The sequence below is a fragment of the Muntiacus reevesi genome, chromosome 5, assembly GCF_963930625.1.
Source record: "Muntiacus reevesi chromosome 5, mMunRee1.1, whole genome shotgun sequence".
Lineage (NCBI taxonomy): Eukaryota > Metazoa > Chordata > Mammalia > Artiodactyla > Cervidae > Muntiacus > Muntiacus reevesi.
The window spans coordinates 37,019,160-37,032,616 of NC_089253.1; the positions used below are offsets into that span (position 1 = coordinate 37,019,160).

Consider the following 13,457-nt stretch of genomic DNA (forward strand, 5'->3'; position numbering starts at 1 on the left):
AATGAGGCTGTAAAAGCTGCTGCATTGAATATGTCAGCAAATTTGGAAAACTCAGCTATGGCCACAGTGCTGGAAAAAGTCAGTTTTCATTCTAATACAAAAGAAAGGCAATTGAAAAGAATGTTCAACCTATCATGCAATTGCGCTCATTTCACTTGCTAGCAAGGTAATGTTCAAAATCCTTTAAGCTAAGTTTCAACAGCACATGAACTGAGAACTTCCAGATTTACAAACTGGTTTGAGGAACCAGAGATCAAATTGCCAACATCCATTAGATCATAGAGAAAGCAAGGGAACTTCAGAAAAATATTTTAATCTGCTTCACTGACTATGCTAAAGCCTTTCACTGTGCAGACCACAACAAACTGGAAAATTCTTAAGGAAATGGGAGTACTAAATCACCTTACCTTTCTCCGAAAAAGTCTGTATGCAGGTCAAAAAGTGGCAGTTAGAATCAGACATGGAACAACTGAAAGATTTAAAATTGGAAAAGGAGCATGACAAGGTATACATTGTCACTCTGGTTATTTAACTTATATGTAGGACGCATCATTCGATACACTAGTCTGGATAATTCCCAATCTGGAATCAAGATTGCTGGGAGAAATATCAACATCCACAGATATGAAGATGACACCACCCTAATAGCAGAAAGCAAAGAACTAAAGACCCTCTCAATGAGGAGAGGAGATGAAAAAACTGGCTTAAAAGTCAACATTCAAAAAACTATTCACCAAAAGATACTCACTATTCATGGCATCCAGTCCTACCACTTCATGGCATATAGATGAGGGAAAAGTGGAAACGGTGGCAGATTTTATTTTCTCGGGCTCCAAAATCACTATGGACCTTGACTGCAGCCACAAAATTAAAACACACTTGCTCCTTGGAAGGAAGAAAGGCTATGAAAAACCTGGACAGTGTATTAAAAAGCAGAGACTCACGTTGCTACAGAGGTCTGTAGTGTCAAAGCTATGGTTTTTCCAGTAATCAGCTACAGATGTGATATCTGGACCATAAGAAAGGGTGAATGCCAAAGAACTGAGCTTCTGAACTATGGCGATTGAGAAGATTCTTGAGAGTCCCTTATACATCATGGGGATCAAACCAGTCAATCTGAAAGGGAATCAACCTCTGACCCCTCCTGTCTCAGCTGAGACATCTACTGAGGGCCTGCATGTGGAAAGAACTGATTCTTCCACTGCAAAAGTGCCTAGCCATGATAGCTCCAAGCAGGGTTTGTAGCTCTACCCCTGAAGAAAGCTCAGAAAGGCTGAAGGCTCTGTGTACCCTAGGACCCCTGATACAAGTGTTGCATTCTCCCCAGCAGCATTGGAGGCCAAGGAAGGGGCATTCTGGGCCCTGGAGGAGGGGGATGGCTCAGGGATCCACTGGGGCCACCACTTAACATGTAGGACTGGAAAGGACAGAGCACACATATGTGGTAGAGATCTGGTGACTGAGGTGTGGGAACAAGAGGGAACCAGCTCCGCATGAAGTACCTCACCCAAACTCCCTTGGAGGAGAAGCCCACTGATAAGATCATCTGAGACGTGACAAAGAGAGTCTATTTCATTACCCCTTAGAATTCCTCTGAATGAGGAGGTAGTGGAGTTGGTGGGTCATCACGAACTCTTCCACGGCCTAGACCATCCCCCAGTCGCTATCCTTGGGGCTGCCTCTCCCCAGCTTCAGTCATGAAGTTCTGGAGGAAACTGAGAATCATGTGTGTCCTCTGGGTCAGAGCCAATGGCCATGTAAAGCCAATCATAGGACCCCATGGCCCTGCCAGGTTGGCTGATCTGGGGCTCTACATGTGATCTGAGGTGGGTCATTCAGAGAACACACTTGAACTCTGATGTCTGCAATCTTTTTCCTTATTGGAGATGCCTTCAGGATATAAAACCCTAGAGCAGGTAGCTTGGTCTCCCTCACTAGGTGTAGAAGCCTTAAGGAAGAAAGTTGTCAGGCTAAGACCATCAAAGAAGAGGGAATGAAAGAGTGAGGGTGTGAAATGGAGAACGGATGACTTGATTTCTTGGGTTCAGTCACTGAGATCTTTACATTTGCTCTGATTCTTCTGTTCTGGATTCCCAGAATCATTTCAATTAATCTCCCCATTCTTCGAAGCCAGCTGGAGTTATCTCCTCTCAACTGTGATTCAGACTTTGTTCTAAATCCTTCCCCATCATTGTACACCTCCCAGGCACAAACATAGGCACCCATTTGTTTCAGAACCATTATGAGTGAAACCCTCTATTCTTTACTGAGAATAGGGTGTGCAGACCACCAAATACAGTTCACCAGCATCTTGGGCAGGAGTGTCCTAAGTGTGAGTGAGTGTTTGTTAGGAGCAGCCGTACTGATTCCTGAGCCACTCCAAGCTTTACACTGCCTGTGACAGGACAGCCCTGTCATTTCCTCGATTAAACACTGAGAAATACAGTCTCAGAAAGAAGTCACCCAGGATCCAGGTCTCTGTAGATGTACTCACTTAAAGTGAGTATTCTCTTAAAAGGTGGTATGGCAGTGATCTCTAGAATCCTGAGGGAGTCAGAGACACACTCTAGTCAGCCTGAGCCCTTATGTTCGACTCCCACAAATATCCAGACCCAGCACAATTCTTGGTAAGTTCAAGGGATTTTCTCATTAGCAGGGAATATATGAGAGTTCATCCACAAAAAAAAAGGGCCAGTACATGCAGTTGCCATGAGGAAGGGTGTGGGGGATGGGAGGACTTGGAGTTGGGGAAACAGTGAAATGATATAAAACAAAGTCCTACTGTAGAGCACAAGGAACTCTATTCAATATCCAGTGATAAACCACACGAAAGAGAATAAGAAAAAGAATGTGTATATTTTTATGTGTATAACTGAGTCACATTGCTGTGCAGCAGAACTTGAGGCCACACTGAAGATCAGCCAGACTTCAATACAATTTTTAGAAAAGAACAAGATTGTCCCCTGGTTCTCCTCACTCCCTGTTTCTTTCCTCCTGACTCCTGCTCCTTGCTTTCTCAGCAGAGAATGTGGTTCTCCTCCTGCATCCCTCAAATCCATAATTTATTTTAAAAAATTTCCTTTGTATTGAAGTATAGCTGATTAACAATAATCTGGATTTCAGGTGGACAGTAAAAGGATTTAATTGTATGTAGTGTTGTACCTGGTCCCGAAGACACCCCTACCATCCAGGCTGTCATATAACTGAGCAGAGTTCCCTGTGCTACACTGTAATACGTTGTTTGTTATCCATCTTAAATATGACAGTGCCCACAGCATGTTCTTGAAGACTTCACTCATGAGCTCTGGGAAGCCTCCTTCAGCCCAAACTCACCCTCTTTGGCCACTCCAGGCTTGGTTGGGTAACATACTCTGGTTCCCCATCCCCAACAGTCAGTCCATAGCCCTCATCACCCCTAATAAGTCCCCAGTGCCCCAATGCAGAGCACCTTGGGATGCCATTTTCATGGAATCCAGTGCAGTTCTGCCTAGGAACAAGCAACCCTCCGTATGGCTCCTTGAGTTTGTGGTTTTAGAATTTCTGAAATCCCCTCCCTTCCTCAAAGCCTTCTTTGAGCCCATCAGCCAGCTCTGAACTCCCATAGGGAGCCGACATGAAGCCTCCACCCTGTGTAAGGGCTGAGCAGTCACTGTGCACCCTTTATTCACCTTAGCATCCAACCTTACCACAGAGGGGTGAAGTACCCCAACTCACAAAGGGGAAACCTGACCAGAGAAAGGGGAAGATAGTGGCTGAAAACTAGCCAGACCATGTAATTTATCATCCATACCAGGAAAACTGCGAGAAGGGGAAGGAGAATGTTAATCCCTATGGTGGGACAGCACACTGGGACTGTCCCCAGCCATTCTCCTTGTCACATGACTTATTTCAGGAACTGCTAGCGTTGACTTTCCAGGTTCATGCATCTCAAGTTTCGTTTTGAACTGAAGCTCCTTGAACACTGAGGACCTCAGTGTTCCTGTCTCGTTGTGACTCCCACCATGCCAGCATGGTGTGTCATCTCCACATTTATTTCAGGATGATCAGTGTCCCAGACGGGCCTTTACTCTCAAGTGGTTGGTGTTGTGGGAGGTTCTGGCCCAGCCACAGGGCTCAGCAGCATCTGCAATAGTGCGAGATGGCCTGCAGAGGGTGGCCTCCTCCCAGCAGCAGCCCAAGGGTTACTTCGAGTTCCTATTTGAGAACCACCCCTCAGGGCCCTCCCCTCACCTTGAGGATGTAGGCTCAAGCTGGCACTGGATATTTGATACCATTGATGGTGAAGATAATAGAGGGCAGAATATTGACTGCAAAACATGAAACGTAGTGCTATTAGAGAGAGAGGGAGAGAGTTTGGTCCTGGGATCCTTGTTGTGTGTGGAGACCTGGAGTGAGCCTGAGGCATGACCCTTTACCTCGAAATCCCGTGGCGTGGCGCCGGTGAGCTTCTGGATGTTATTGATCAGTCTTCTTGGGTCAAGGATCAGTGATATCCCGGTGTCCATAAGACCCTCGCAGCCGCCAGAACAAGCAATAACCTGTATTTTCATGCTGATGCTGAGAGAGAGTGGAACAAAGTGGGCATCGAGGTCACTCTGAGTCTCCCCAGAGCTGCCCCATTCCCGACTGTCTCCCAAACAGCCCTTCGTCTCTTGCCCTGAATCTTTTCCCGTGCTCTTGACACAGCACCTTCCTTGACATTCTTGAATGCATTACTTGAATACACCAGGATCTTTTGTACCTTGACGCAAGCTGGTCTTTCCTCCTAGAAGAGTCCCCTCCCCTTGACTAGCAAATTTCTTCTCATCTTCCAGATTCCAGCTTAATCGATATGGTTTCAGGGAAGTCTTTCCCCCGGTGTTTATCAGTCTCCCTTCTTGACACTCTCTGTAGACCCTTCCTCAGGTCTAGCATGTACCAAAGTCAAAATTCATTATGTGTGTGTGTCATATCTGTGCATCTGCCTTCTTAGATGTGAGGGCGAGTTTTATTCTCATTGCCTCTCTAAAATGCCTGGCACACAGTGGATACACAACACTTATCTGTTTAGTGAGTGAATAAAGACTGTGAAAATAATGAATTAATGAATGAGAAACATCCAGAGAGCTGTATCTGGTGGAGAGCAAATAACTGGTCAACCAGAGGGTGAAGATGGAGATTCGCAGGGCAGCAGATTCTCATAGTGGAGGGAGAGAGGGGCTCCTCTGTGAGAGGGTGTCTCTCAGCACTGCTCCTACAACCAACTTAGACCCTGAGACCCTGGCCAAGAAATACATGACTAGCCCACAGAAACTACAAAGGAGAGGTCAGCTTTTGTCTGAGGGTATCACACAGAATCCTATCAGTTATTGCCTCTTGCCCTCAGGTCACTCCTGAATCCCACCTTTCTGATTCTCTCAGTTATAGCCCTGCCTCACTCTGTGCCCAGAGATGTGGGGTTTCTTTTATATTAGTTGCTTTCACTTCTTAAGACTGCAGCCAATCTCTCTCCACTGGTGGGTAGCTTCTCCATAAGGAGACAAGTTTTCCCCATTTACTCAGGACTTTCCCTGTTTTTAAACTGACATTTATCTGTACTGAGAACTTCCTTGATTCCAAGTTGCCCTGGACAGTTGGTCATCTTATAACGCTGTCCAGGCTGGTGAAATCCTCCCTGATCCTGTTCACCACACTGTAGAGTCCTCTGACCATGCTCCCCGCTTCACGGGGCAGCAGGTGCAGCGCTCTCCCAGCTGCACAGACCTCTCTGGACCCTGTGAGGACCCTGGTCAGAGCCCTGGTCAGGAGGACTGGGGATTATGAACCCATGGGTTCTTTGTGTATCTATGTGCTTGTGTGTTTGTTTGTATGTGTGTTTGTATGTATCTCTGTGTGTGCTTCTGTGTCTTTGACTAGCTATGAATATTTTATGTGTCTCTGTGTACGTTTATATATGACTGCTTCTTTTTTCCATGTGTCTGTGTGTCTGTCTGTTGTGACTATGTGTCTGAGAATCCATTTGTGTGTGTCTGCCTGTGTCCATGTACAGCAGTGAGAGAATCCCTTGAGCTGACCCTCAGAGAGAGAGGCTTACCAGTCCGTGTGTACACGCCAGTCACCCATGTGGGTCAATGGTATCCAGTTGGGCTCTCCCTTGTAGTAGCAGTGGTCCAGCCCACCAAACACCACCACACTGCCTTTCGCCCTGCATGTATAGAGAGAAGAGAGTTGGGGATTTTTGGAGGACAGTAGCAACAGCACTGTCTGAGAACTTTGCTTCTCCACCCATCTAGACCCTAATAAGTTCCCCATCTACAGATGCAGAAATCGAGTCTAGGAGTGATTGAGAACCAGACTGAGGTTGGTTACTGGCTAATGAGTGGCACAGAGGAGGGTAGAAGCTGAGTCACTTGGCTGGGCTCCACCCACTATATCTTCTGAAGATGCCCTGGACCTCCTGTGACCTGAGTGCTCAGACACCCTCAGAGGACAGGGTGCTGAAGCATTTTGGCTTTCCCCTTGTCCACTTCATCATTTTTCAGAAAAATCAAGCCCTAGGAGTGCTAAGGGCATGGGATCAGGTTACCCAGAGTTGACTCCACGCGCCTGTGGCTTCTACTCTCCAACTGGCCCCGCTCTCAGAAGGGACCCCACCTCTGTTCTCCCTGTGCTGAAATGCCTAATATTTCATGCACAAGGGGTCCCGCACTTTTGTTTTGTGTCCCACACTTTCGTTTTTCACTGGTTCCTGCAAATTGGGTAGCTGGTCCTGGGCTCACAGTGAAACGCTAATGAGGAAGGAAAGCTACCCACCATCTTTCTCCTTTCTTCCTTATCAAATTAATAAGCAAATCCTATTGCCTTTTCCTCTAACTTGTTTCCTGTTGCCTTCCATTGGTCTTCCTCCTCACTCATCCCCCTAGACCCAGTTACTGGTCTTGAGCCCAGGGGCATGTTTGTGTTCCAATAAAATGTTATTTATAAAAGCCAGTGGTTAAGCTAGGTATGGCCCTAGGGCTATAGTTATCCTGGGTTAGGTTATCTCTCAGAATACTTCTTTACCAAGAGTTCTATAGTTTTTGTGCAACTGAAAGCATCTTACAGCTAATTTAGAAAAGGGATTATCCATCTCAGACTTACTTGCTCAAGTAGAAGGCAAAAGCAGGCTCAGAAATGGCACCTTGATGCTTCAGGTTGTCAAAGATGGGGATGGCTCCAGTGAAAGATAAGTTGGGTTAGTTCAAGTCAAAGATGATATCAAAAGTTACACCCTCACACCCGTATTCGGCCATGCTTAGATCGAATTGCTGGTCAGTACTTACAAGGTCCCCAGTCTGTGGCAGAGATGAGTGTTCCCAATTACAGATACATGATGTGGGGCTACGACTGGGATGGGGTGCATTACCATTAGATCCTCAGGGAAGAATTGAGGCTGGGCTCTGTCTTTGGTGGAACTCAGACGGTTAGACCAAGCTGGGAGGGGAATTTGGGTTCCATTTGTGAGAGGCTCTGAATTTTAAAACATCTGCGCCTCTGAAAAACCCCACCTGAGTGAGTCAAATTGGCCTCGTGGCTTCGGTACAGCTGGGGCAACAACAGTCAGCCCAGGTCCCATCGGTGCCTTCTTGTGGGCAAAATGAGCTGAGAGCAAGGTAACCTTCACTTTGGAATCACTGTGACATAATGACAGGAATGGACTGCATTCTCTGTAAGGTACTGTGGATTCTGCATCTGTCCTGGAAGACAGAAGGCAAAAACCCAATTTTGCTTGCAGTGATCTATGAAATAACTGTCTGGGAAATTCACTTTTGGGGATATGTGTGTCTTTGTGTGGGTATGAGATAGAAAGACAGAGAGGGGCACTATTCAAGTGCTTTGGGAAGGCAGGCCATAGGTTTTATTAGACTCTCAAGCATCCTATAGAGTGAGAACTCATTCATCAGGCCTCCTGACTTCTCTGGCCTTCAGTTTCCCAGTCTGGATACCTGAAACCCTTGGCTGCCCTGAGGGTCCCAGATAAGTTTTATCCTGTCCCCAAACACCCCACAGCAACTGCAGTCCTGAAAAGCCAGCCTAGCTCCATCATTTACCATATGTGTGACCTCAGCAAGGCCCTTGCTGTCTGCCCCTCAGTTTCCTCATATGTCTCATGAGCTAATCAGACCACCTGCTATGTGGGGTTATTTCAGGATTAAACCAATTATTACCTGAAAGTGCTAGAACAATCTGTGAATATAAAAGTGGGTGTTTTTTCCCCTCTTCTCACTCACAGCAAAATTAACCTTGAACTGCTCATGGGCAGAGAAGCTGCAAGTCCACACCTCAAGCCACTGTCTGGGTTAGCTAATCTGTGTACTCGTGTGTCACCACAGGCACTGCCTCCCCAGGGACAGGATCCTGTGGGTAAGATGGCCAATATCTACAGGAGTTAGGCTAGGAAGTGTCCTGCCAGATGGTCCTGCATCTGTTTTGCAAGCAGTGGTCACTCCATAGCCAGTCCTGACTCAACTTCTGTTTAGACATTACCCAAATGGTGTCATAAGCAAGAAATCCCTTCATGCTCCCAGATCCATATGCGATGCTGAAGGTCTTTTGGGTAGACTGGAAGGTGGAAGACTCAAGATGTTTGAACCTAACTTGTGTAGCTGCAGACACAAGAGATGAGTGTCATCAGGGCCAAGGGTGCAAACAGGCTGGCAGGGCAAGTGAAGGATGGTCCGTGTATGGGGTGTCTGTACTCACAACAGGTTGTGCTGGTGCAAGAGTGGGAGGGTACCCACAAGTAAGATGAGCCCGTGTCAAAGATAACCTGCAATTCCTGAGGGGGTATTCCAATGGTGATGTTACCCACATAGAGCATCTACAGGGAAAAGGAGGGAGTGAGTTAGTGCAGAACTGGCTACCCTCTATTCCTGCACTGATGCCTCCCTCTGGGTGTCACATATCTCTTGAGATCACTTTCCAACTACTGTGGAGCTCACAGCCTTTGGTCACAGAGGTGCTTGCTTTTGATTTGTGTGTGTGTGTGTGCTACATGGTATGCAGGATACTGACTCTATAACAGGGGATTGAAGTGGTACCTCCTGCATTGGAAGCACAGAGTCATAACCACTGGACCTCCAGGACCCCTGAACATCCAGGAAAGTTCTGGTGCCTTCATTTGAGAAACACTGTAGTCTCTTCAAACCCAGCCTTAGCACCCCCTTCTCCAGGAGGTCCTTCTTGATCAACCCCAGCCACTCCCTCTAAACTCAGACCACATTCAATCAACACCACAGAGGTGACCCTTTATTTTGACAGGTGTTTACTCTTTGCCTATCTCTCAGGCCAGCATGGGTATTCTTGAAGACAAAATAAGCCTTTTTTCTATTCTAAATACAGTAACCAATGCATTAGATTCTTACGGCCTTACACAGAATACGGGTTCAGTATCTTTATACGGCTGTGGTTCTTGCATCTGTGGAAACTGAATTCCTCTACCTGGGGATTTACAATTGCTTTGAAGTTTGTTCTACCTTCTGATCAGAGATGGTTCTCCCTTCATCTCTAACTGAGTGACTCACTTAGTTCAGAAGGAACCGCTGCTGCTGCTGCTGCTGCTAAGTCGCTTCAGTTGTGTCCGAGTCTGTGCAACCCCATAGACAGCAGCCCACCAGGCTCCCCGTCCCTGGGATTTTCCAGACAAGAACACTGGAGTGGGCTGCCATTTCCTTCACCAGTTCAGGAAAGTGAAAAGTGAAAGTGAAGTCGCTCAGTCATGTCCGACTCTTAGTGACCCCATGGACTGCAGCCTACCAGGATCCTCCATCCTTGGAATTTTCCAGGTAAGAGTATTGTAGTGGGTCGCCATTGCCTTCTCCTCAGAAGGAACAATCTCCCTTAAACTAATGACACATCTTTGACACAGAAATGGATGTTTACCTGCTACCTGCTAATTTTGGGGCCCAGTCACCAAGACCAGGAGTTGAGGATGAGAGTGACTTCTCCTCTGAGTAAGGCCCCTATGCCCAGGGTTTCCACATCCTGCAGGAACCCTGGCCACAGCATCCCACGTGGCATCTCCAAATGAACCCAGTGCTAGGCTAGAGCACCAGGGGTCCTGTGGGGCACCATCTTCTCAAAACACTCACTTCCATGATGTTCCTCAGCAGGCGAATAGTTATATTTGAGCCAAGAGAAGAAATCTGAGACAGTCTGTAAGCATGTTCCTTCTGGAAATTGTTCAGCATATCTTTTTCACTGAGGGTATTTCTCATGATCTTCACTTTCATTAGAGGTATTCTTTCACGGAACATTTGACAATGAACACAAAGAAGAAGCTACAATTAGCTGTCAGTATTAAGGTGTAACTGTCATTGTAATGGCCCTGTGTATTTTCCAATCATTTTTATTTTATTTATTTTTTTTTAATATTATTTTATTAGTTGGAGGCCAATCACTTCACAACATTTCAGTGGGTTTTGTCATACATTGACATGAATCAGCCATATAGTTACACGTATTCCCCATCCCGATCCCCCCTCCCACCTCCCTCTCTTTTTATGAGTCACCTTATTATCAGAATGTTATGTATATACGATGGCAAAGACATAGGCTTGATTACATGTTCTGTTCTGTAATGTTAGGTAAGTCATATGACCCTGTGGGGTCTCAGTCTCCCCTCAGTAAGATGGTGGAATGTAATGATTCAAACCATCCCAATAGAATATTTTGGGGATAAGTGAAGTGATGTATATAAGGTACCTAATAAATAGAAAGTCTCAACAATGCAAGCCATTCGCATTGCTCTTGCCATCCCACTGTATCCTTCTCATAGAAGCTCAGGGAAGGAGGTAGAAGGGGGATTCCTATACTCTTTTACAAGGGAGGAATTTGAAATGCAAGAGGTTTGCAAATTTGCTGTGGTCACACTGCATGTCAGATATAAAACAGTGTATAAGTAGCTCTTATAATCTTTCTCCAAGTTAAAAGAGAGGAGAGAGTTGAAAGAAGAATCCAGGAGATAGGGAACAAGTTAGGGAAATGTAGAGGCTCGAGAAGGAAGTAGATGAGTCAAAAGAAAAATTAAAAGAAAACAACACAGAGACAAGTACACTCACAGAGACTTCCAAAGAGATGGAGAGATAAATGATAGTGATACAGAGAATCAGACATAGACATATACACACTGAAGTAGAGGGGGAACAAAGAGGACATGTTAAATAAAAGGTAGAAAAGTGCTATTCCACAGGACCACACCTACATCTGCATTGACTGTGCACTGAACAATTGCAAGGAGTTCCAGTTTCCATAGGTCATGACATAACTGAACCCCAAGAGTTGTGCAACCCTGCAAATCTACACCAACCCTTGGGGTCCACAGTTCCTATAGCAAGGTATTTATCAATAAGTAAGAGTTGAACTTTAACACTGTCAGGGAAATATTCCATTCCCTTCTAAATCTGATGGGTGGAAGAATAATCAGATGAAAAGAAAAAGCACAGAAAGAAATATGATGCAGCTTAAGTCCCCATAATTACATGACTGTGCAATCTGAGAAGGCCACCAGCTCAAAGAGCACAAACCACTTCATGCTTCTTCCCTGGCTCCAAGTACTCAGGGAAGTTCAGGTACTTAGCATGTAGTGGTGACCGGGAGCCCCTAGTTCTATATGCTCAGACATGCCCTAGTTTAGCCCTTTAGGCCTCTAGTAGATCTGAGAAAACACAAAGGTCTTGATAAAATCTGTACCTTCATAAGTGCCCTTGGCGAGTGGACTTTGAAGCTTCTCAGAATACAGACAATTGAACTGTAATCTCTTCCTTGAAGCTTGGCTGGAAAATCAAACAGATCTACATTGACATCTAAGACGATGGAGAATCTTGCCTACTTGAAGAAAAAGGCTGCTAAGAACATCATAAAAATGGATACTAAGGGCCATACTCGACATTCGTGGTTTCATGTCATCTTCCTAGCCACTTCATGAGACATGCATTGCTGTCTTCTTTGGAGAGCAGATTGCTAGGAGGATCAGTTGTCAAATGGCAAAGTGAAGACTTCAGGGACAGCCCAGGGATATACAACTGGCTTTAGGTAGTGGGTCTAGTGGCAGGGAGCAGGGGTACCTGTGATGCCAGTCTGCATCAAAGATTTAGGGCAAAGCAGTACTTCAATTACATGGTTTCAGTATTGGAAGAAATGTCATATTCAACCAAAAGATATTTTATATCATCCAACAAACGTACAAGGAAGTACTGTGTGTTGGGTTCTGGGTTAAATGCTTCAAAGTCATAGTTGATCAAGACAAAAGTAGTCTTTATCTTCCGTGAGCTAGCAGTCTAGTTCTCACAAACTCATGGCCCCAGAAGCAAGAGAAATGATAGTAGGACTAGGTGGCCATGCTGGACCCTGGGCAGCACAGGCCTGACCACTGGGAGCAGCCTTTCCTCCACTTCAACCTTGCTGGAAAGCAGGTCAGTTGGCCATGTTTTCAAGAGAATCAGAAGGTTGGATATTTATGTACAATCTACTGATTTTAATGTTAGCAACTAATTTTTTCCTGGAAAAAACAGTGGGAACACAATCTCCACAATGATGTGCTGAAATCAGCCTTCAGTCTCTGAAGGTTTTTATTTCTGGCCTGGACTTGGGAGTGCAGTGGGGACAGAGAGGAATTTAATTCAAGATGGTTGATTTACAAAGAGACTGAATGCATATTGAACATGTTTGTTTCCTTTGTATTTATAAAGAAAGATCACTGGAGACATACAAACCAACAAATTTAACTGCTGAAGATAAATGGATATATTCTGATAAAATTTCCCTATAAGGTCTATGCCACGAAAAATTTTGTCTGCCAGAGCAAACATACAAAAAAATAATTTTGAAATGTCTTCCCAATCAAAGAAGACAAAACACCTGTGGCAGCCAAATAAAGACAACCATGTTTAATGACTCATCGAGGACTCCCTGGGCCTATTCCTGCCTGAGATCTAACCAGGCCTGTCCCTTGAATACAACAGGAGCTTCTCCTGTTGCCAGGTGTGTTTAGATGGGGCACTGTGACTTAATCCTCATTTTTGTATATTGTTTAAATTCAGTTTGGGTGGTTAAATCCCAACAGGGGAATATGACATCACTGACATTCATATATGCCCTTTAAATTATGGTGTTAGAGTAGACTCTTGAGAGTCCCTTGGACTGCAAGGAGATCAAACCAATCCAAAGGAAATCAGTCCTGAATATTCACTGGAAGGACTGATGCTAAAGATGAAGCTCCAACTATTTGCCCACCTGATGGGAAGAACTAACTCAATGAAAAAGACCCTGCAGTTAGGACAGATTGAAGGCAGGAGCAGACGGGGAAGACAGAAGATGAGGTGGTTGGATGGCATCACCAACTTGATGGACATGAACTTGAGCCAGCTCTGGGAGTTGGTGATGGATAGGGAAGACTGGCATGCTACAGTCCAAGTCATTGCAAACAGACGGACACAACT

At 45.4% G+C, this 13,457-nt stretch overlaps 1 pseudogene; it reads right to left on the bottom strand.

Moving 5' to 3' along the window:
* Nucleotides 1-2,386: 2,386 nt before the first annotated feature.
* LOC136168801 (pregnancy-associated glycoprotein 1-like) lies at nucleotides 2,387-11,551 on the bottom strand (annotated as a pseudogene).
* Between the last annotated feature and the right edge of the window lie 1,906 nt (nucleotides 11,552-13,457).